The sequence below is a fragment of the Aedes albopictus genome, chromosome 3, assembly GCF_035046485.1.
Source record: "Aedes albopictus strain Foshan chromosome 3, AalbF5, whole genome shotgun sequence".
Taxonomy (NCBI): Eukaryota; Metazoa; Arthropoda; class Insecta; order Diptera; family Culicidae; genus Aedes; species Aedes albopictus.
Window position 1 is genome coordinate 77,693,550 of NC_085138.1, and position 25,213 is coordinate 77,718,762.

At 37.4% G+C, this 25,213-nt stretch overlaps 1 protein-coding gene across 2 annotated transcripts in view; it reads left to right on the top strand.

Moving 5' to 3' along the window:
• Positions 1 to 25,213, top strand: part of LOC109402030 (b(0,+)-type amino acid transporter 1) — a 230,332-nt gene that overhangs the window by 36,890 nt on the left and 168,229 nt on the right. The window lies entirely within an intron of this gene.

Consider the following 25,213-nt stretch of genomic DNA (forward strand, 5'->3'; position numbering starts at 1 on the left):
AGCATCAAATTGTTGATGGCCCCTCTAGCGGCCAAATTGCCAACTAATCATATGAACCAAAGTTCTAAATGGTAGATTTTATCAAGCCCTAAAACTTTGCCGAAGAAAGTATTGCGTTAACTCTTAACACACCCGAGATAATAGGCCACACCCCCAAAATGCCGAAATCCCATAAGCTCTTAGTCTCCTATTAAGCGGATTCCTATTGCGCCCCCCGACCAGTGATCTTATAAGAGTCTCGACTGTATATATAAAATTACTGTTCACATATTGTATATCATTTTTAATTTCAGAAAAGTATCAATTGCAAAGCTTGTTGTTGAAATAATAAAGCCTCAAGTGAGATTCGATTTTTTGATTAAAATTCAATTGTAAAGCAAAAAGTTTCCATTCAATGAACAATTTTTTTTATACATCCAGTCGAAAGTAGGAATGATGTGGTTTCAAATGCAGAAAACTGCTCCTTAATGGCATTGCTAGTTTGGTTACTCTGCGCCGTTACAGGCACAGTAATCAAAACAGTTTCGTTCTTTGAAGGTTTTTCCCAAATAACAATGCAACCTAATGCAAAATTTTAATAACAGTGATGTTGGAAATAAAAAAAATACATCCGATTGTTAATAAATAAGGTGTACAATAACATAGGACATAGGACCAACTATGTTGAAAATAAATAATAACAAGATTCGCTAGAGTCGAAAATCTGCGTCAATGGAGCAAAAAGTATGCATTTTTTTACTATGACCATTTTTATGGATTAAATTTTTGATGAAGAAAGCAATTAAAGTATTTTTTTTCTTTTGCATCATTCAGAAAGCAATATTCTTCTACTCTGGACAAATTTTTAGCCGAATCCGTTATTGCATCACAGGACTTAAATGAATATTTTTTAATAATTTCTTTGTAAACAAGACAACTTACTATATCAAGCTGGATGCTGCTTGGTGCATTATTACTAACCAACTATTGAGCTTTACCTTTAGTAGAATAGTATAAGATTCCAATACATTAAAAACTTCATGAAAATATGCATGTTTAGTATGTGGAAAGTTATGTCGAATTTTGAGAAATGGGTTTTTGTTGATGTTTTACGAAAACCGCTTCAGTTACAGCTACGATTTGTAATCTATCATGTACAGTAAGACTTCTGAAAGTTCAAAAGACAGTATAAGATCAGTAGCGATATCCTACGTCATCCAAACTGTTCTTGAGTTTAGATCCTAAAGTCTACGGGTGTAACGGTAACATCTTTTATTATACAAAGCTAAGATTTGTAATTTATCATGTCCAGTAAGTCTTCTGAAAGTTTTATAGACAGTACCAGATCAGTCGGGATATCGTAGGTCATCCAAACTGTTCTTGAGTTTAGATCCTAAAGTCCACGGGTGTAACGGTAACTTCTTTCACTATACAAAGCTAGTTTGTAATCTATCAGGCCCAGTAAGTCTTCTATAAGCTCAATAGACAGTATAATATCAGTCGGGATATCCTAGGTCATCCAAACGGTTCTTGAGTTTAGATCCTAAAGTCTACGGGTGTAACGGAAACTTCTTTCATTATACAAAGCTAAAACGAAATCGCCTCATGTCACAATGGTTTTTTTTATCAACTAAGCTTCATAACATTAAGGTAACCCATAATATCCCAAAAATATATACACCAAAACCTCCATTTAGGTAATGGGTCGGGACTGCCTAAATAGAATTTTTACCTAAATGGATTCATTACCTAAATGGATTCAGTTCATTACCTAAATGGAGTACAAGGTTGCAAAGAAGTTTATTCCGCCAGACTGGAAAATTGTTGAATGTCGGGTCAATGTCGGGTAAATTTTTATCGTATGTTGGGCCACTGTTGGACCAACATCGAACAACTGTTGGGTCTATGTTGGGTTTGGAGGCCAAAATAAAAACAGGTTTTAGGATTCTTTCATGGTAACTCGTAACTGTTTGTTTACATTTCGTAGTGCAATTTACTTACGTTTTTACCCGTGTAGATCTATTTTATCCGCCTCTACCTTGGTGTCATTGCGTTGTTAGTTAGTCTGTGCTCTGAAGTCCATTAATTTCTGTTGAAAAGTTTTGCGCGTCTGGTGATAATATTGGAAATAATTTTCCTTGATCTGGTGTCGCTCGTTGTCGCTGATCACGTCATCAACCGTATCTGGTGATAAGTGTTCCCTTGCCTCACTTTTTCGACTACCGTATATTTGCTGCCTGTGTGCGAGTGTGGTGCTACCAGACATTAAGCGCATAGTGGTCATTCCAAGTGTTTTGAGCAACTCATTAACATGGCTACTACCAGTGCTTGCGATCGCTGCGCTAAAACCGTTAAAAAGAATGAAGAATACATCGAATGCATGGGCTTCTGTAAGAATGTAGTTCATAAGAAGTGCGAAAACCTCGCTACGCCCACCGTGAAAGACATCCAAGAAAGGAGCAACGTGCACTGGATGTGTGATGAGTGCTCTAAGCTGATGAAAATTTGGCGTTTCAAGAGTGTTGTATCGTCTCTCGGATGTGTTATCTCAACAGTAATCGAAAGTCAAATGAATGGATTATCCGAGTTGAAAGCCGAGTTGTCAAAGAACAACAAACAGGTCGCCGACGTTTTAAATGAAAATAACAACCAGGTTGCTCAACTCGCGAATATTGTGAACGCTGCGACGCCTGGAAGGGTTCCAAACAGGGAGCGCCCGTCTAAGCGTCGTCGAGAAGACTCTGCTGTCCCGAATTCGAATCCGATATCCAATACCGGAACAAGGAGCGTCGCAAGTAACGCTGTCTTAACTGTTAAGCCTGCTCCAAATTTGTTCTGGGTGTATTTATCACGCTTTCACCCAACTGTCAAGGAAGACGTTGTGGAGGAGCTCGTCCGTGATGGTTTACAGACTTCCGAACCCATCAAGGTGATCTCGCTAGTGAAGAAGGGTGCAGACCTTAGCTCGATGAACTTCATTTCGTTCAAAGTTGGCGTTCCAGTTGAACTTAAAGATGCTGCTTTGGATCCTGGCACTTGGCCAGAAGGAATCGTGTTCAGGGAGTTTGAAGGTCAATCAAAAAACACAGTTTGGCTTCCTCCAACTACGACGGTCTCTTCAGATCAAGCGCTCATCGATACACCAGCCAGTACGCCTTTCGGTACGCCAATACCCGTCATCACACCAGCCCCTTTGGATTCGCCGATGCCAGAAACCACTGCGTAAATCGCATGATTGAAATGGACAAATTCGAACCAGAACGAGAAGAACACCCAGGACGCAACGAAGAAAGCATTTTGGGAGTCCCTGGTTCCTCTAACTCAGTCGCGCCTTTTGCTGCCAGCGTTTTTCAAAGCCGTCCTGGCCCTGAGTTTAGATGCGGATTGGGGATCTCCCAACTTGCTATCCCGGGCAAGTACCATCCTGTTTATGAACATTCGCCACCTGATGCCACTCCGATTTTCAGCCATTGTACATTACACCGGACTCCGGGGCGCACGCTTGCCGACCGCATTAAGGAAGCCCCTATTCCACTCATCGCAGTCGAGCCACTCCAGCCAGCGACCACCAGCCGCCCCGGTCCTGCGTTTGAGCTGGAAGACGGGGTCTTCCGTAATCCTTCCATCGGCAAGTATGATCGTTCTGTTAGAATTCCATCGCCTGAATATTTTTCGGCTTTCAGTGCATCTCCACGATCCATCCCACGACTTGTGACATCCTCCAGCTCTCAACTACATAATGAAGCCTCTACTGTCGTTTCATCCATATCGTCACCGGGACGCACATTTGCCGCCCGTCTTGAGGAAGCCCTAGATCCTCCCAACACAGTCGAGCCAATCCTGCCAGCGATCAGCAGCCGTCCCGGTCCTGTGTCTGGGAAAGGAAACAGGGTCTTCCGATCTCCACGTGTCGGCAAGTATGCTCGTACTTCGAATGAATCCCTGCCTGATTCTGTCCCACCTTCTAGCGCTACAGTTTCTCACCAATTGAAGTCCAACGTCACTATATACTACCAGAACGTGGGAGGAATGAACGGTCTGGTGGACGACTATCGCCTTGCAGTTACGGACAACAGCTACGATATCATAGTTCTTGTCGAGACGTGGCTTGATTCTCGAACCGTTTCAAGCTATGCTTTCGGAAATGGTTACGAAACTTTCCGTTGCGATCGTAATCCGTACAACAGCAGAAAAAGTACTGGAGGGGGTGTGCTTATTGCCGTCAGTACCCGGTTGAAAGCGAAGGCGATCGAAGATGCTACCTGGAACCCTGTTGAACAAGTTTGGGTCACTATCAAGTTAGGGGACCGACAGCTATTTCTTTGTGCAGTGTACATCCCTCCAGACAGAACACGAGATTTGGATCTTATTGATGTACATTGTCAATCCATCGCCAAAGTTACAGACATCGCGGCGATTGATGACGAAGTTATGGTCTTCGGGGATTTCAATCTAGCAAACATTACATGGACGCCAACTCATAGTGGTTTCCTCCATCCAGATCATGATCGCTCCACTTTTCATTCTGGTGCCATCAGGCTTTTGGACAGCTACAGCACCGCTACGCTACGCCAAATAAATCATGTAGTGAACGAAAATGGTCGTTCCTTAGACTTGTGCTTCGTGAGTAATAGTGACACGGCTCCATCCATCTATCCGGCACCGGCACCACTAGTTAAGGTGGTTGCTCATCATCCTCATTTAGTAGTTACCGTTGAAGGCACCATTGTGGATCGTGATTGCAACTGGAATCCGGTTGCTGTATGCTATGACTTTCGAAGAGCTGACTACGGCAGTATAGTAGCATTGTTGTCCAGTATAAACTGGATCAATATTTTGGACATGACAGATGTTAATATCGCTGCACAGACTTTTACCAATATCTTGCTTTACGCAATCGACAGACACGTTCCTAAAAAAGTCGTTAAAGAAGATTCCCGGACCCCATGGATAACGAACGATTTGCGTTCATTAAAAAGAATTAAAAGAGCTGCTCTCCGAAGGTACGTAAAATACCGCACTCCATCGCTTAAGATCCAGTATATCAGACTCAACTACGAATACAAGAGGTTAAGCCATTTTTGCTTCGATCGCTATCAAAGAGGAATACAGCAGCGTTTAAAATCCCACCCGAAAAGCTTTTGGAACTACATCAACCAGCAACGAAAGGAAGTCGGTTTGCCATCATCCATGGTCTACAACGGAGAGTCGGCTTCTTCTCCTCAAGAGATTTGCAGGCTTTTTTCAACTAAATTTGCAAGCGTGTTTGAAGATGAGCAATTATCCTCCAACACCATTTTCACCGCTGCCAGCAATGTTCCACTAGCAAATCAAACCCTCAGTGCCGTTGATGTTAACAAAGAATCGCTCTCACGTGCGTTGTCGCTGCTTAAATCGTCGCTAAAACCCGGACCTGATGGTGTACCATCAACGTTTCTCAAAGCGAACGCTGTTTGTCTCTTGGAACCTCTCCTCCTGTTATTTAGACTCTCGCTCTCTAGTGGGATTTTCCCAACTTGTTGGAAAATAGCTGAAATGTTTCCCGTGCACAAAAAGGGTAGCAAGCGTGACGTTAATAACTACCGAGGAATAACTTCATTAAGCGCTGTTTCGAAGCTTTTTGAGCTGGTGGTTATGGACTCCCTAAATTCCCACTGCAAACAGTACTTGAGTGCTGATCAACATGGATTCACTTCTGGACGTTCTACAACTACGAACCTGCTGTGCCTTACATCATACATCACGAATGGCATGAATGCTCAGGCTCAAACGGACGTAATTTACACTGATTTAACTGCCGCATTCGATAAGTTGAACCACGAGATCGCTATCGCAAAACTTGATAGATTAGGGATTAGCGATAATCTCCTTGGGTGGTTCCGTACATATCTTACTGGTCGTCAACTGGTGGTAACTATAAGTGACGTTCGCTCAGATAGTTTTCGTGCAACTTCCGGTATACCGCAGGGCAGCCATCTTGGCCCCGTTCTTTTTCTTCTATACTTCAACGATGTTAATCACACTGTTCGAGGACCAAGATTATCTTTCGCAGACGATCTTAAGCTGTTTCTGCGGGTCTGTTCAATTGCCGACTGCAGTTTCCTTCAAGCTCAGATCGATGCCTTCGCGAACTGGTGCATACTTAATCGGCTATCGGTGAATCCAGCTAAGTGCTCGGTTATTTCTTTCTCCAGAAAGAAGCGGACAATAATCTACAGCTACAATTTGCTAGGAACGCCTATACAACGAGTACATTGTATCAAGGATTTGGGGGTGCTGCTGGATGCAAAACTGTCATATTCGCAGCATATTTCATACGCTGTTGACAAAGCGTCACGAACTCTCGGCTTTGTTTTCAAGGCGGCGAAGAAGTTTACCGATATCTATTGCCTCAAGTCGCTGTATTGTGCTTTGGTGCGGTCAACACTAGAATACTGTTCTGCAGTCTGGAGCCCGAACTACAACAATGGCAGCGACCGCATTGAGAAAATACAACGGCGCTTTCTCCGTTTCGCGTTGCGTAGGTTGCCTTGGAGGGATCCAATTCGTCTACCGAGATACGAAGATCGCTGCAGATTGATCGACCTGGACCCTCTGCGGATTCGACGGGACGTATGTAGAGCACTGACCGTTGCTGATATCTTCCAAGGGAGAATTGAGTGTCAGGCTTTGCTGGAGCAGCTAGACATCAATGTTCAACCTCGACTGCTGCGAAATAATGCTATGTTTAGGATTCCTTTCCGTCGAAACAATTATGGTTTGAACAACGCCATGACCGGACTTCAGCGTTTGTTCAATAGAGTAGCGGCTGTATTTGACTACCATCTACCTAGGGAGGCGCTTCGTCGCAATTTTAAAACTTTTTTTTCAAATAATACTTGATCTGTAAGATACGTGTCGATTTTATTTTAATTGTTTGTGATAAGGTTGATAGTTTTAAATTGTACTGTTTTTGTTTTTGTTATAATTTAAGTTAGACATCATTGGGACTTTGCATAGTCTGTTGATGAGTAATAATAAAGAAAGAAAGAAAGGTGAATGATAGGTTAATGTCGGGTATGACGTCATCAATCTTAAGTACTCCAACTGTTCTGAACACAACCAAATTCTATTTAGGTAACGTTACCTAAATGGAGGGACCTAAATAGATTTTACCTAAATGGATCCTACCTAAATGGAGGTTTGAGTGTAGCAACGCTATATATACGCTTATTGTTCCTCCAAATACTTTGGTAAGTACAATGAATTATAACTTAACGTAGTGGCACAAGTGTAGACCTGAAGCTATGGTCTCCGGAGTAGTGTTGTTGATCTAGAATACCTCAAAACTATCTTGAAATGACTCATGATGTGCCAGGGCGATCACATATTACAGTTTAAAGTTTATTGTGAGAATAACTACTGTAACTATCAAGAGCTTAACTTCTGGACAGTTTGGACGACTCTCAATGTCCCAAAGGCTCATAATAATATATAGTAGACTTCAGGATGGTCCAGTCACCGCGATTGATTATAAACCGTTTCTCCGTATGTCAGATATAGCTGATGTTACGAGTGTAGACCCGGAGTTCTGAACTCTACGATAGTTTAGCTGACCTGGAACATTCACCAAAAAATGACATTTGAGATTTCAGGAGCTTCACGGATCTCAGCAAATTATGCTATGCTATTATTTATGGTGAAAACACATGAAGTTTTTCTTGTAGATTTGAAGGACTTCATTATAGAACAGTTTGGACGAACCTGAATGTCCCAAAGGTTTATAATAAGCAAGTAGACTTCAGATTGGTCCAGTAACCATGGATAAATATGCAACGTTACTCAGTATAGCAGATATGGCTGTTGTTACGAGTGCAGAGCTAAGGTCCTGAATTCCAAGGTAGTTTGGCTGACCTGGAATATCCCTGTAGTGTCTAAATGACATTTGAGATTTCAAGAGCTTCACGGATCCCAGCAGATTATGCAATACTATTATTTATGGCGAAAACACATAAAATTATTCGTGTAGATATGAAGGGCTTTATTACAGAACAGTTTGGACGATCCTGAATATCCCAAAGGTTTGTAATAAGCTAGTAGACTCCAGATTACTCCAGTATCTGTGGTTGGTTATGCAACATTACTCAGTAATACAGATATGGCTCTTGTTACGAGTGTAGACCTGAAGTTCTGAACTCCAAGGCAGTTTGGCTTACCTGGAATATCCCTATAGTGTCTTTATATGACACTGACACTGTCAAGAGCTTCACGGTCCCCAGTTGGTCATGCAATGCTATTATATTTGGTGTAATTACATAAAATTATTCTTGTAGATTTGAAGGACTTCACTATAGGATAGTTTGGAACACCTAGAACATCCCAGAATCTAAAACACCTTTTGATTTTCTTGACAAAGGTTAAATGAATACATATAAGCGTATCCCACATCCAAGTTCAGCTTTTAGATCAACTGGTATGTCAATTATTTATTTTTTCCAAATTTCATGGTGTTCAGGATGTTCTAGGTTGTCAATGAAGCAGCAAATACAAATATGCCCATTTTTCCCTAATAGAGGACTTAAATAGCAGCAATTTTGCCGAAGACAGTATTCTATTTTTTCGAATGGGTGAATTTGTACAGCCGATTCTATGTTGGGGTCATATATGACCCCTCCGGCTTCAAAGGGTTAAGGAATTATTACATGAATTTCTTCAGAATATTATCCAGAGTTTTCTTTAGAAGTGCCCCTGGAGATTACTCCATATTTTTGCCAAGATCAGAAATATCTTTGGAAAAAGTTCCATACATTTTCTCATAAATTACTCCATGGATACCTCTTTCAAAAATAAAAAAAAAAATGTCAAGAATGTAACTCTGCTTTCACGAGCTTTGATTGCAGAATAAACTACATATACCATGAATTACTTTGCCTAAGATTGTTCTAGGATTTGTTTCCTTTAAAAAAAGTCGTTTGCCATATTAGCTGATTAACAACGTTCGAAAAGTTAATTAGCATCACTGTACTGGAAATGGCACGATAAAACCACGTCACAATTAGAGTGAAGATGCACTTTTTTCAACGTTTACCATATTTATTATAGAGATGCTTGCTAGTACATCTCATTTAAAACCAATCAGTAAAACAAATGGCTGGTTTTAATTCAATAAAAATCGATGTTGATGTGCAAATTCAAAACATATGGGTGCGTTTTCGCCGGATGATGCTTAAAATAAAAACATCAAAGCTTGTGAAAGCAGAGTTACACTACACTGCGCACATTTTGTTGAAGCTGTTTACCATAACGGCAACTGCAGTACACAGGTACCATACATACGAGTGAATGGAAGATATATTTTAGAATACGTATGCCAATGAAGCGTGTAAATAATCGTCCTGCTCTGACGTATTTTGCGATGCAAAAAAACAGTCGGCACTGTTTTTTTTTGTTTCGCAACTAAAAAGCAAACCGATACCAAGGAGAGAGTTTATAAAAATAAGGATTGCCTCAAGAGGTAATTAAGGAAAATTTTATGTGCATTTTGTCTTGAATGGTCATGCAAATCATTAGGTACAGTATCGGACAAAAAAAATGCACCAAAGCCGTTTTCCCATACAAACTAGTCAACTTTAGATTACCATATCTCAGTTACTTTTCAATCGATTTTTTTCATTTTTCTGTGACGAACTACAAAACATTTCAATTTTCAAAAACTGTTGAAAAAGTTCAGCGATAACTATTGTTACAAAAGTTACAGATAGGTTGAATTTTGACAATAAAAATGCACCAAGACAAAAAATATTATAGCAAAAAATGGTTACGTCATATCATTATGGTGTCTTCGGCAAATATGTTCTTTTGTGATGACGAATAAGTTTGTTAAACAGACCAACATGATTTGACTTCAACATGTTTTGCTATACATTTTTTTGTCTTGGTGCATTTTTATTGTCTATTTTCTACGCAATCGACATCCGACCGAACACACGTGTTTTCGTTAATCTTCTAGGCATTATTAGGACATGACGTATGTGCATGACGAAACAACTAGCAGGACACAGTTCCAGACGTCTCTTTTTAATAACGACATTCAGCATATTTCCAATAAAACTACACTTCAATAAAGCAAAGACTAAAGCTGCTATGATAGAACAGATCAGAATGACTTAATTGACTTATTGACTACATATTGGAGATCTACTTCGAATAACTGACAAATTGACAAGAACCTAACTAAATGCATGGACCATACTACAAAAAAAAACAATTGACAAAAAGAAAAAAAAGGGGAAACTTTTATTAAAACTATTTTTGTTCAACGCAGGCCAAAACAGTGTCGACTTGGGCCACGATATGCCTACGTACTTCTGTGTGTTGAAACAAAAATAGAGGCTCATAGAAGCAAACGTAGGGAAAGGGTGCGGTGTTAGAACATAAGCACAGTGTGCTACCGCCGTAATCACTATGAAAAAAAAAAAAAAAAAAAAAAAAAAAAAAAAAAACATGTTTTGCTATACATTTTTTTGTCTTGGTGCATTTTTATTGTCAAAATTCAACCTATCTGTAATTTTTGTAACAATAGTTATCACTGAACTTTTTCACTAGTTTTTGAAAATTGGAATGTTTTGTAGTTCGTCACAGAAAAATGAAAACAATCGGTTGAGAAGTAACTGAGATATGGTAATCTAAAGTTGACTAGTTTGTATGGGAAAACGGCTTTGGTGCATTTTTATTGTCCGATACTGTATGTGGCATACTGCTCTGTTGAATCCCTTTTCAAATTTCTTTACTCTTTACTTTTCCAATCAATTACAAAGAAGTAATAAATAAATATAAGGTTTATTTACTCTTTGTGTCACTGTCAGAGTGCGATCTGTAGTTATCCTCCAATTATCCTCCACAAAAAATGCACATTTGTAAGGTTCCCTGGAGGACAACTACAGATCCTTATCATCCAAAGGTTTTTGGCGTTTTAGCGTAAAACTAACAATGTTAAACGAAAGATCGATTGATTGCTAATCACTTGGCATGAAAAAATATTTAAATTTCGAAGAAATTGGAACAAAATCAATTTCTCCGTATTAAATTTATTGTCTGTTGTAGTGCTCCCTGGGGGATAAGTACAAAACGTTATCCTCCAGAAGTTTTTCACAATGTCTTCAAAATGTTTTATCCTCCAAAGGTTTTTGAGGTTTATTTGGTAGCTTACCTTACTCGTTTTAAAATGGTAATACTAGTTTACAAAATAAAACGAAAATCGTGAACTTCTGCCAACGACCAAAATTTTTGAAGTACAATTTAGCGCTGATTTCGAAACCGCGCTTCAAAAAATTTTAAATAGAGCAGTTTTTGAGTTTCAGCTCAATATCTAGTTTTACAATTTTTCGAAATATGGAATTTACTAAAATTCAAATATCTTGCGTTTTGTTCAACCAATTTCAAATCTTTTTCCATACAATACCATTCGATCATCTGAATGCAGGTTTTGCGTCAGATTGATGAAAATCAAGATATGGGCGAATTTTTGGAACGATCTCCTCAAATTTTAACAAAATTTCCAAAAATATATGAAGAAATGTATTTTTTTTTTTCAATAAGAAAAAAACAATAGGGGTACTCACTAAACAGATTAAATTGGTGCGTAAGCCATGGTTTTCTGCTTATTTGAAATGTTTCATGATTTTGCGAATGAAATAATCAAAGATTGCCTTGGTGATCGCGACGTTTAATCAGTTTAATTAGTTTACGCTGTTAAGTGAATCCCCCTAATCTAAAAATTCTATATCAACGTTCATTTGACATATCATATGTAGGCGAGTTACAGTAAAAATTCAGCTTAATTAGAGCATTGATTACGGAGAATGAGATGTTTGAAGTGAGCGCCTTTGCTTAAAAATAGAACAAAAATCAATTTCAAATCATCAACCTTGTATGGAAAGTCGAAAAAAATTCCGCTCTCTACTGTATTTTTTTTCCTTCACGTTTTCGAACTCAGGGCATGATTCTACACCAAAAATGATTATCAGCTTACCGAGTTCAAAAATGCTGTAAACTAGTGTAATCAGAGCCTTAAGGCGAAACTGGAAGCATTTCCTCATTTTTTTGGTTTTTGATTTTTTATTAAATAACGAAGCAATATATTCAAAATCGGTTTTCGTACACATGTAGAGTATGGATCAAGGTATCTTCTGAATTTTTTTTGAGATGGAAAATGTTTTCCATTTTTGCAGAAACCATTTTTTTGTGACATTTTGTTCAAAAATGGTTTCTGCAAAAACGAAAAACATTTTCCACCACCACCACGAAAAAAAAAACAGGAGATTCCCTGATCCATACTCTACATATGTACGAAAACCGATTTTGAAAATATTGCTTCATTATTGTATAAAAAATCAAAAACCAAAAAATGAGGAAATGGATCCAGCTTCGCCTTAAGAATCAATACTGATTAAATTTTGTCACGTGTGGTAGTTTATTGGTTTTAAAACGCCAATCGGAGCCTTAGGAACCAATCCTGATTTAAATTTGTCATGTCTTGAGACTTTAAAATGTTTTATCATCCAGAGGTTTTTAAGTTTTTTTTTATATTTTATTGGTTTTAAAATGTTTATCGGAGTCCTAAGATTTTAATCTGGTAACAAATGTTGCCGCTATAAAATTTCTGCTTGCAAAATTATCTGTAGAATGAAGTTAATTATTGAATTGCTTATTAAAAGCAGTAAAAACTAGTTGAGATAATGGAACAAATTATGTATTAAACTAGTTTTTGAATGAAAACTATTATTTTACGCTTATAATGTGATTGATTGCATATTTTTATAGCATTTCTGTAGTTATCCTCCAAACAGAATCTTACAACGTTGAAATAATTGTGTCCCACGCAGTTGGTCTGATTTTCGGAAAGAGATTTTTCTGACTATGTTTCACAACTAATTTTTTTACAGTTTCGAAAGATTTTTTAAGATCTTTCGATTTTCGTTCTTATTTTTGCAATCAAGGCTGACACAAATTTCGATTTTCTCTAATGTCACCGCCCCCTCGGAAAATTTTGGTCGGAATCCGACATTTTGAGGGGGGACACAAATAAATTATTCAAGAAATTTAAACTTTTTAAAATGAAATTAGAGTTGTCGAGAAAATTTCTTAACAAATCCGATGAGTTTGACGATTTTGCCTAATTGTTTGGGTAATTTTGCATCAAATGCACTTATTATTTATCATCCTCCCCCTTAACGAGTCAACGAGTAAAGTGACAAAGGAGGAAAATGAGATTTGTTCCGGCCTAATAGTGAAAACTTCTGAAGAATTATGTTTTGCACTTATCCTCCAGGGAGCACTACAACGGACAATAAATTTTGTATGAGGGATTTTTTTTGTCTGGTTCATTCATTTATGGCTCAATCGCGTGTAACGCTTTACGGAGCCGATATATGAGGAAATTGATTTTGCTCCATTTGCCATCATCTTTTTTGTAAATCTAAATAACTTTTTTGCCAAATGATTGGAAATCAATCGATCTTTCGTTTAACATTGTTAGTTTTACGCTAAAACATCAAAAACCTTTGGAGAATAAGGATCAGTAGTTGTCCTCCAGGGAACCTTACAAATATGCATTTTTTGTGGAGGATAATTGGAGGATAACTACAGATCACGGTCATTACGATCACTTGTTGACTGGGATTGCAATGTGTTATTTTTTTTTCCTATCAATCATAAGGTTGAAGGTACAGGCAAAATTCTTGTTAAAACGCTAGAGCCAGAAAGGGGAAGAAGTTAATTACTTCTGATAATTTGAACCTTCTCAGAATGGATGAAACCGTAAAAGTTAACCCAATTAACTCGTGGACACATCAAATCGGTGAAACTTTTTTCAACTCAATATAAATGTCAAACAAATCTATTTCGGTACTAACGATGGCTAAAGTTAAAATCAAGCCATTTTCCACCCGATCAACTTTGCATCATCCTTCGAGGAAAATCCAGACTGTCACGTCGCATTGTGTCGCCGGAAGCAAACACCGGAAAATTACCCGCTCAGATGAATGAGAATTGTTTCACTTCACATTGCGGAGTTAAAAACACACTCGTCATTAATACAGTTGGGACTCATTGGCCACGGTGTCACCCATTTTACACCTCCGCCATTTTGATATTTCATTTTACTTTCAATTGAGCTGATAAATTGTTTGGGATCTGCAGTATAATCACAAACAAGCAGACGTAACCCAGTCAACCAGTGATCGTATAAGGTGTTGAATAAGATGTTAAAGTGGAGGCAATATGCGTGCATTTTAAATGCGCCTAAATGGAGGCATGCACGCATATAGCCTCCACTTTATCATCTTATGCAACATCTTATACGATTACTGGTTGTCTGGGAACATTCCAAACATTTTTCGTTTCAAATCATAGTAACGAAAACATACACACCCAATGCTAAAAGGACTGAGTTTGACCAATCATCAACTAGGTGGCGGTAGTGGGCAAACGTTCAACTCGAACAAAAACGATGCAAGTGCCGCGGGTGAGCAATTGTCCAACTATAAAATGTTTGAATAGACAGTTAAATCGGTGTACGATTCGAATTATCTGAGTGTTACGTCTGTTTATCTCTGATATAATCATGCTTCTGTCGTAGCCACATCCTTGTGTGGTCGACCGGATATGAAAATGTATCAATTGACAGCCAGGGTTAGTTCTGGTCGCGGCAAACCCCTAGAAAAGGACGAAAGGACAGTCACCGATTGGTTCGTGGTGTATTGACCAACAAAACCATTATCATCGATGTGTCTTTACACTGCTTGAGGGGCCTCTTCAGAAGCCAGACACGGAATGTGTATATACACATGTCTACTGCTGACTGGCTGTGTAAATACATTTTGCCTTTCACTCTGTCAGTAAGTGAGTGGGTACTTCCGACGTTTTTGCACTTGATTGTAACAATAGACCTAGGCCTGGGACCTAGTGGTGGTGGTGTGACGCTGCTGGGAAGGCAGAACGAAGGGACAAAAAGTCAACAGCTTTATCGCCATCTGATCAGGAGATGGGGGTGATGGGGTGATTAGCTAGGAGCAGTCTTCTTAATAGCTAATTAGTGGGACGATTTCAGCGGTTTCTCGTTCGATTTAGATGGGTTGCTTCGATACGGCACAACTGGAGGATGGAAAAGGTCTCATCGTTATCTATCAGGGCGGGTCCACCAACATGATTTGCTTGTTTTTTTTTCTGGAACAAATGATGTTCAGTTCTACAGGGGATACTCAAAATAACTGGGACAGGTAAAATTTTCACTTTTCAAAAAATGTTCAACTAGCTGTACTGTAACTTTTCGAAAAGTGCATCATAAAATCTCAAATTTTTACTGTAAGTTGACCAACTAGTTGTGTATCAATGGTCTAAGTTTGGAAAAGATCGGGCTATTCCACACGAAGTTAGAGAGATTCTAGAAAAAGTAATAATAAATCGATAGCCAACTTTGAGCTGTTATATCTCCGGATTCATTGAAACGCATGGAATGAAATTTTGAGTGTTTGTGACTAATATAATGAACTTTGAAAAACTTTTGACTTAACACAAAATTGTTAACACGTAAGAAGATTACAACGATAAGATTATTTTTCTTATATAACACAAAACTAACCAAAATATCATCATCGTTTCAAAGTTCGAGTAGGGAATTACAGTTCAAACAATTTCCGTCCAATTAACTGGAATATAATGTATTGAAAGAAAGTAACAAAATAACCGGCAATAAGTTGAAAAAAATGGGATATATTTATGAAATAATAAATTATATTTATAAAAAAAAATGAAATCGTTATCACTTCTTTTCTTATTAATAATTACAACTCAAGTCAAATGTTTTCCAATGCTCATTACGGTCAAAATTTCATTGTATTCAGTTCATTGAATCCGGAGATATAATAGTTCAAAGTTAACTACACAGCGCAACATTTTTTTGTATACCTTAATTTATAGGGCAAAATATGCGATTTTGTGCAATTTTGATTGCCAGCCATTAAGCATGGCAATATTTTTTTAAGCAATCAAAGGGCAAAGTCAATAAACATCTACATGACTGACTCATGCAAAATATTTCGTTTTACCAAATCAAATTTGATAGATTTAAGCATTTTAAACTTGCATGCAACTTTTGGAGGGTAACTTGTATGAGAAATAACGTACCTAACATAAAACGCTTAAAACTGTCAAATTTGATTTGGTAAAACGAAATATTTTGCATGAATCGTTAATTTAGATGTTAGTTGACCAATGTACCCTTTGATAGCTAGAAAAAATATTTCTCTGCTTAATGGTTTGCTGTCAAAAAAAATCCAAAATTGCACATTTTACCCTATAAATAGAAGTATAGTTGGGAGCGGACCTGGTGTGATGGTTAGAACACTTGACTATCACGCCGAGGACCTGGGATCAAATCCCACTTCCGACAAACTCGCAAAATGTGAGTTCTTCCTTCGGAGGGGAAGTAAATCGTGGGTCCCGAGATGAACTAGCCTAGGGCTAAAAATCTCGTTAATACAGATAAAAAAAAAAAAGAAGTATAGTTTAAAATCTGCCAGAGACACAGAGTTTGCTCTTGAGACAGACCAATAGTTAATTTTTGTTTCGCTGAGCTATCGCCCAGTCAACACGATCGCATATGATGTTGAATAGGATGCAAAAGTGGATGCGATAAGGAGTGTATCGTAAAGTAGTTGAAAATGTTTACAATCGCCTCAAAAATAGTAAAATACAACTTTTAAGTAATTTTATTTTTGGAGATACTGTATGAATCCTTGAAAAAATATATGGCTCTCAGGATTTTCTAAAAATATTCATTTAACTGGGTTTTTAATCTAGATTACTGAACACATGTTTTTGAAATTTTGCATACCTTCTAAAGAATTGAAATTGCGAAAAAAGTTCGATAATTTTCGAAAATGGTTACCTCTTTTGTGCAAATACACTAATCTCCAGAATGCTCATGATATAGGCAAATAATTTTTTTTAAAGAAAATTCTCCACTGCATTGTAGCGCAATTCTTAAAAATGAAAAAAGGTCATTTTTGAGGAATCCTTTTTTTTCACGCTACTCCAAATCATGTTTACGTAAATAAAAAATATTTAAAATGAAAAATTCGCATTTTTTAAAATAGGGAATGATTTTTAGTTTATGGACGAGTAAGTTAGAGCAAAAAACGGAATTTTAAAACCTTTTAAGATATTAAAATCAGAACTTCAAAGTTTGACCAAACAAAAGAAGTTTTTTGGAGTGGACCATTTTGTAAATATTGGAGATTTTTCCATTGAAAATATGAATTTTGAAGTCGTTGTTGCATGATATGTTATGTGTACATAACTGTTAACAAGCATCAATACTTTCCAGATTTTTTATCGTACAAATTTTATTCACTACAGATTTTTGAAATATTGAAAAATCTTAACAAAATGCCATTTTGTGCAGATTTTTATTTTGTGAGGTATATTTATTAAACCATATTTTGAATAATACTAAACATTTTCCAATTTTTTTCAAGCTGTTCTAAACTTAGCTATATTGTGAAGATTTCATAGAAGAACCGAAATTAAAAAAAAAACAACCCAGCTTCGAGATAGAGAATCCTGAACATTTTCAACTACTTCCCGATACACTCCTTATGTGTACACTTTACACGTGGTTAAATGGAAGCATGTTCGCATAGGACCTCCACTTTAGCATCTTATTCAACATCATATAAGACTTTGTGTTAGCTGAGCGAATAATTATGCCTTTTTCTAGAATCTTTCCAACTTCATGTTGAATAGAGCGATATTTCCCATATTTGGACCATTGATAAACAACTAGCTGATCAACATATAGTAAAAATTTGAGATTTGTTGATATACTTTTTAAAAAGTTACAGCTATTTAACAATTTTTTAAAACGTGAAAATTTTTCGCAGATCAAGCCATGTATTAATTACACTGTTAAAAGAGCTTTGACATCCATGTGCACAACAGAAACATGTGCTAGAACAAACAAATTGAGATATGAATTATGAAAAGAAATCAACGTGCTCCGGTGGGAATCGAACCCACGACTTCCAATTCGCTAGACGGGCACTTCTATTCCTTCAAGCAACGGCGTCATTTGACTATATCCGTCGCCAGTAGGCGTAGAACTGAACTCGATTCCACAGTCGCACATGGTTTGGTTCTTTTCACAATCCAAATTTTGCCTGATCATTTTGCCTATCCCCTGTAGCTTTCAGACAAACGATTGACGATATAAATAATTGACGATATAAATATATCCAGTTCATTCAAATCTGGCCGGGGACAGCGATAAGATGTCGAATTCCCATGTATACAGTAAGGACCCGATTTTGTCAGCCCCATTTTGCGACAAACATTTTACTCTCGTTATCTTACGGTCAAATTTCAATCAATTCATTCATGTTTATCATCAAACTACAGCTAAAGAGCAGAACATAGAGAGATAAAAAGTTTGAAAAATTGTTTAGGTTTTCGAGGGGAGCAAACAAATGTGTCCCGAAAAGGGGCCGACAAAATCGGGTCACTTATGTACTCTCTTCAACATCGTGCTGGAAAGTGTAATGCGATGATCCGGTACGATTTTTACGAAATCCGGTCGATTTGTGATCTTTGCGGATAACATTATACTTACTTTGGAACTGCTGTAGAGCTGTACACTAGGGTGCAGCTTATTTTTCAAAATTGGAATTTTTATGCTATTTTAGATTTAAATCACATAAAAAGAGAAACCTCCGAGTTTGAGACTACACACTCAGTTTATTTCCCGAGCTCGGCTGTGCAAATATCGGTTTCTGAATTTAACCGAGACTCAGCTAACAAGACTACAGGTTGCTTGTGGAGCAGACCTGGTGTGATGGCTAGAACACAAAAAATGTGAGTTCTTCCTTCGGAAGGGAAGTACAGCGTGGTTCCCGAGATGAACTAGGTTAGGGCTAAAAATCTCGTTAATACAGATAAAAAAAAATAATTTAAAAAATAAAAAAAATACAGGTTGCTATAATACGCCTTGCTGCCAGGCGAGTTATATTGATTCTCGGAATTAATAAACTGAGATCTCATAAAAATGTTTAGTTGACTACTGTGGAAATCTCGGCACTCGTAAAACGAGACTCGGTATTATAAATTGAATGTGTAAGATTTCCTTTTTTCTCCGCCTTCTCCTGAATGATGTGTGAAAGTTTTTTTTTTCTTTGAAGTAGTCGTAAACATGATGAGGCTGAATATATTCATTCCTTGCGGAATGCCCATGCATTGCTTTGGAAGAAGTCAACTGATTATTTGAAGTCTTATTGAAAGAATTCTTGTAGAGCTATAAATAAATTAATTAAGGAGAAATATTTAAAAAAAAAACATTATTTTCATGCCTAAAAACATAAATTTCCTGAATATTTTTTTCAAAGCAGCTCAGAAAACCCATTGACTTTTTTCTAGGTATTGCTTTTGATGTTTTCTCACAGGAATTGTTTTGAAAATTTTCTTCACATGATTTTCTAGAAAAAAAGGCACTTTTCAAGTATTTTTCACTTGAGATACACAAATAACACCCCTCTAATTTTTTGATATGTTTTATAACAACATTTCTTCTTTTGAATGCGGGCAAAAGATATTTTTTATGTTTGCCCCAATTCGTCATAACACCTATTTAAAAAACTGTGATTTTTTAAGAAAAACGTCTGTAACTATTGAACCAAAAGAGATAACGACCATCTCAGCGCACGAAACGACGCGTATTCAAATGCTCTACAAGTATTTCTTGGGTGACTTTGATGAAAAATCGAAACTGAAAAAGTTAACGCCAGAAAACCGGTTTTTCTTGAACTACCCTAAGCTTATTCAGGAAAATACCTCTAGATCGGTAAATTTTAAAGCTACATAAAAAGTGTCTTTAGCAAACTTGCTCAACTTGCAGCAACTTTCCCGAAGAATGTATATAATTATTCTTGCAAATGAAAAAGTTTGGCTCCCAATTTCTTTGAAAACATGGACCACCCTAATTTTCATGTTTATTGAAAAGAGGGCATTATGTTTAGGAACAACTTTGTAGAAGACCATATTAATCTAGAAAATTATTTGAAGGCGCTGTATGCATTTTTCCTCGTAAATCTGTTTCGTGGACCACTGTGCAATGATGCACATATAGGGTAGCGAACCACTTGGGCAGCGGCCGGTATTTTGGGCACTCTTAGCTGTAAATCAGTCAATTCCAAATCGATTGACTTGAAATTTTGTACACGGCTAGATACTTTACGTACCGTAAAATGGGGTGTTAAGGGACGGAAATTTTTTTCGTCTCTATAATTCATGGGTTCTACTTCTTAAAACTTTCAGGGAATGAAGTCCGATCATTGTCTTGATGTCTGCTACGCATATATATTACAAAATTTGACGATTTTTTTTTGAGAAATTGAAGATATTTAACAAAACGTGAGAATTTTTGGAAAATATGAAAATGGGGTGTTAAGGAATTTAAGGGAATGAATGTAAAAGTTCTTATATTTCAAAGAAAGATAAAAAATGATTAATTGTAAACAGTGAATGTAATATTTTTAGAACATCGCCGAAAAAGATTATCATTGTCCTGAAGGTGCAGGGACAGTTTCATTGTCAACTACTTTTGTAGATAAGTATTTTTTTGTTAAAACCTCGAAATCTGAAAAAATACCGTCAATTGTACCTGAGTGGCTTAAATTTTTAACAAACACATTATTCACAGTTACTATTTAGAGTAACCAAATTGAATAGTTCAGACTGGCCAACAGGTTGTAAACTAAGGATGTGTATTTACAGTTTTTTGATCACTTAAAAACTCGTTTATATTGAAATGTTTTATATGCAAGCATCATTAGATTGCCCAGGGTGTAAACTATGTATTCAATGCTGATATTTCTACTCTGGAACATCGCTGATAGGTCGTATTTTAGATTCTGAAATATTTTAGCAGCCATGAGTCATACTTTTTTTTTGCAAGAGTTAGTGGTAGTCTGTTTTACATATTATATTGAACAAGTGAGCATATTCCACATTTTCAAAAAGCTGTCACGTTTTAGCGCCAATCATTAATAATATTTAAATAAGAAAACAGACGGAAAATCTATTTTGAAGAATACGCCTTCGTTAAAACATTACAATACACCTGGAGAACACAAACTTCTGTAAAGAGGGGACTACTGCGGCGTTGGTAAACATTTGATCAATTTTCTAATTATATGTATCAATCTAACACTTGTTTTTAAAGATCTCTATTGTTTTAGTTAAATTTATCATCCATGGCAACTGTTGGGATGATTATGACCCAAAATGAAATCCGTAATACGTTATTCAGAATAGTAACTGTTATACAATGAATTAATGGCCTCAAAACTTCATGATACAAATGAAAAAGTTATATAAAAAAATTAATCCCCTAACACCCCACCAGTTTATGAAACTAGACTTTTTTCACAAAAAATGTCGGTGTTCGAAAACCACCTTAGTTACATCAAATATTTTACCCTAGTTTTGTTTGAAATGAGTTGTTGAACACCTTACGATTACTCACATATTTTTCCTATTAATATTTCTGACCTCACAAATGAATGTTTCAATGGTAGCGAAATTGAGAAGAAGGAATGCCGTTCTATTTTTGATGTCTAGTGTCCAGTAAAAAACATATTTTCATGAGTGGCAATCCCTATAATATGCCTTTATTTCCAACACACATTTGAAGCGAATTTGAAATTGGTAAATCAATTTGTATGCGGTTTGGTGATTTTTCAAAGTAGTGTGTGAAGATGAATCCCTTAACACCCCATGAGTTCTTAACACCCCATTTTACGGTATCTCATCGCGTTCCAAAAATTGTATCGATTGGTTCAGAATTGGCTGAGTTATAGCAGAAAAGTGCCCAAAATAGGACCCCTGCCGAGATGGTTCCACTTCCCCAATAGGCTGACAAACAGTCAAAATTGGAGAATTTTTGATACATTTTATAAGAAGTTACAGCTTTTTTTCTGAGAGCTGACCCAAACATTTTGGCCACCCCCTGTACATATATGAATGTTTTGCCTGTACACATTTGCATGCAGATCACACAGTCTTCTCTGGAGTGACTTATATATTTTTGCCTGGGTTTATTTGCAATAAGCACTAAGTATTTCAGAACCAAAACATACTGCTCAGTTAATGGTAATTTACAAGAGTACGCGAAGCTTACTAAAATTGCAACAAGCGAAGGGAATTTCCTCGAGTAACTCGAAGAGCCGAAAGACGTCATCACATGACTAAGAGAATGAGGAATTTATTCGATCGGTTTGGATAAGGTACATCGGGGTAAACGATATATTATGAAAAGTGCTTGGTTTTGAATTTAATATGACAATTTATTGGTTGTAATTTTCAACAATTTGGTGTGATCATGTTATATGATGTTTGATTGCATTGAAAACTATTGCGCCCCTAAAACGCCCCAACATACCGCCAAGGAATGAATATTTAGATATGGGATTACACGCCAACCAGCAGTGCCATGTGGTTTTATTCGCGCTTTCATCGTTCAGCAATTTTCAACGAACGATTCCTATCTCGCATCGCATCTGCAGCATGTATAGATACGTAGGTAGATAGCAGCAGCAGCAGCAGCAGTAGGGGGATGATGTCCCGTTGATGGCAATATTTTCTCATCAAATAGTTATTTTCGGCGCCGAGACGGTTAAAAGACTCTCGCATCGCCCCGATGATGGGTGCCGGCGGTGGCGGTTTCAGAGATTTTCAGGCGTCACAAAATGCGAAACGTTGATGGGCCGAGTGTTCCAGAACGCACCGGATGGGATTTGCTGGTATCTGTGTTACATTTGACTGAATAACATTGCAAAATGCACATTCATTGAGTTTAACGAAAGCTATAAAGCTGTAGGAAGTTCCCCTATCAATTCCAGTGGAAATGAATGAATCACCGCTCACAGATTGATAACTACTGAACAACCATGCGTCTCCATTACTTTATACAGTAGCTAATATAAAACATTTAAAAAATATATAAAAATTGTTTTTTTTTTTTTCAAAACAACGCAAACACTTTGAAGTTACGCGATTTTCTTATTCTAAAATTCGAATAGCATCATAAGACGACAATTCACGTATGCAAACTGTAAACCATTATGCATATTGATATTTAACACCATTTGTGCGTTTTGTACTCTCTACCTCTGAATATTTATATATCCCGTCGAAGGGTTGCTTACAAATGATGTGAAAGGTACCTCGCACCTATTGTTGTAAAGCAATCAAGTCCGTAGAGATAAATCCCAGATTTATGAATTGAGCCTGAGTGGATTTCAAAGCGTTACATAAGCAAACACTAGAACTATACAAGTGAATTAACGATGCCCGAGACGTGGCCATGACTTGACGATGACAGAATGTCACTTTACGGTTGGCCGTCGAACCAAAGACAATAACAAACTGCACCAACGACGTCGACAACGCCGACGCCGCCGCGTGAATGCCCGTGTCTTCCCAAACAATTTGCACAAAATAACCTGATGTTCAACAGCGAACAACCTACGCCATCATAACTCGTGATAATTCTCATAACACAACAACACAATAGCCTAAAAGAGTCAACCGATATCTCCTACGAACGACGACGCGACGGCTCTCGACTATCCGCAAATACGGTGGCAAAAAAAACCATCGTCACTCAATCAGTCCGATGGCAGTAAATATTCAATATTAAAGCAAGAAAAACTCCGGTGAGCAAAGAACAAATAAAAACGTTAGACTATACTAGAGCATACACTCTTTTGCAGAGAGAAAATAACAGTATCACATGGTCCGGTCCATCATCGCAGCTTTACGCCCGTGTTGTACTGCAAACAGATCGAGTTTGGGTCGGTTCGCTCACGGTCTTTGCAGCACACTGTGGTCTGGTTGAATTATTATTATTTTTTTTTATTATTATATTCCATATCCAAGAAAATCTGCAAGAAGATTTTCCGTAGGAATATTTTGAAAAATTACCGATAAAATCATAAGAGATTTTCCGAGAGAACAGCATTAGAGACTATTGGGGAACTTCCAAAGGAATTCCGACAGAAATTCCCGAAAGAACTTTTGATGAATCCAAATATTTTCCTTGAGAACTATTAGGGAATATTCCGAGGGAACTCCTGGAGGATCCAAAGAGCCACATGTAGAAATTTCCGAAGAAATTGTGTGTTATCGCTGATAAAACCCGTGAAAAGTTTTTCGGAAGCACATTAGGAGAAATTCTTAAAGAAACTCCTGGAGAAATTTCCGTACAAATTGTTACTCCTGGAAAAAAGATGTTTAATGATAACAGTGAGGACCCGATTTTGTCAACTTTTTGACCCGATCTTATCAGCCTTTTTTGAAGTAAAAAAATAAAAGTGTTTTTCACTCCGCATTGCCATTTTATCATCAATAAAAATTTAGCTGATGCCTTTTGGCGTCATATAACCATTACGGAACGAACAAATCTCGTGTAACTTTTGCAAACGATCAAACTTTTTTCGCAAACTAACACATTTATACCGTTTTAGCGTCCAAGCCTAGTCCAACCAATGTCGTTTTAAATTGCTGAAAGATTTTCGATCTCTCTCCTCTTGGCGTAACGATCCAACTGGGACACAGCCTGCTCCTCAGCTCAGTGTTTTATGAGAACTTTATTTCTTAATTATTTACTGAAATCCCACACTGCCGATTTTGCATATGTATATCATGAAGATATTTTTTTTTTATTCTTAATCACTTAACCTAATTTACAGCTCTATTGTCCACTGGGGTACTACGTGAGCAATTTCAATTGACAGCTGCACTTACATTTTGTACAGCGCCTAGATTCTATTCTACTTTATCGAACTGGTTGCCTTTCTGCTGCTTTCACTATTTCTACTTTATACCTAGTAGAATGATGAGCACAAGGATGATGATGAATGGCCGTTGTTCCTTTCCAGTCCGATTGGGGGTCCATTATGAGTAGCAGTTCGCCGATGTCCCAGTATCCGGGTTCGTTTGAGCCATGGGGCTCAGAAGAGGGTCAGTGTCACTTGCTCTCGGGGGAAAAGCAACTGACGAAAAATTGCAAGTGCCGGGGCTGGAAATCAAACCCATGACCATCCGCATATGAAGCGAACGTGTGAACAACTACGCCACGGGCCCCGGCTATGAAGATATTTTATACATAAGGAAATTAAGGACACTTCCATTATGAAAGGTTTTA